The following is a 658-nucleotide window of genomic DNA, read 5'->3' as shown; positions in this document are numbered from 1 at the left end:
TCCTTAGCGAACTGGGCAAGGAACACCTGTCTTCACTCTGTCGCACTGGCAGATTAGGAGATGAAATCCCTAAATACTACGTCTGGAAAAGCGTAAGCTGGTGATCCGTGTAAGAGGAAAACTCGGGAGCTCAACTGTTTTGGACATCATCTCTACAATGTTACAGTTCAGATGCTGCTCCTGTTAAAATGTTCATGTCAGAAGTGGGATTCGAACCCACGCCTCCAGAGGAGACTGCGACCTGAACGCAGCGCCTTAGACCGCTCGGCCATCCTGACTGTATGAGCTCTCCAACACTACTTTGTCTCAACATGTCAGCCATGTGCACTTTGTTGCTGGTTGTCACTTATAGAGCAAGTCTATAAGCATTTTATCCGTATTTACTGAACTTCGGTATGATCTCTTCTTTGTGTGGCGAGCAGCTAAAAGCAGCCCTGACATCCCTCTCCTGGGCAAGGTTTTATTGCTGCCCCTGAGTGCTCGTGAGATATTCCCAGTGCATTTTAGTGGTTCCATGGTGTAATGGTTAGCTCTCTGGACTTTGAATCCAATGATCGGAGTTCAAATCTAACTAGACCTAGACTAAACCTAACTTAGAGTTGGAATATAGATAAACTTGGAAAATATACTGACCTGTTGTTTAAGATATCCATATGAC

The 658-nt window shown here is 45.0% G+C and overlaps 1 non-coding gene across 1 annotated transcript; it reads right to left on the bottom strand.

Annotated features, from left to right (window-relative positions):
* Positions 1-195: 195 nt before the first annotated feature.
* trnal-cag (transfer RNA leucine (anticodon CAG)) lies at positions 196-278 on the bottom strand. The gene has a single exon. It is a non-coding gene; the product is annotated as a tRNA-Leu (tRNA).
* Positions 279-658: the final 380 nt, after the last annotated feature.

This window comes from Seriola lalandi, unplaced genomic scaffold, assembly GCF_002814215.2.
Source record: "Seriola lalandi dorsalis isolate HSWRI2012SDOR001 ecotype SW California unplaced genomic scaffold, Sedor1 jcf7180002023751, whole genome shotgun sequence".
Lineage (NCBI taxonomy): Eukaryota > Metazoa > Chordata > Actinopteri > Carangiformes > Carangidae > Seriola > Seriola lalandi.
The sequence above is the reverse complement of the archived record's forward strand: the minus strand, read 5'-3'. Positions and strand labels throughout refer to the sequence as shown.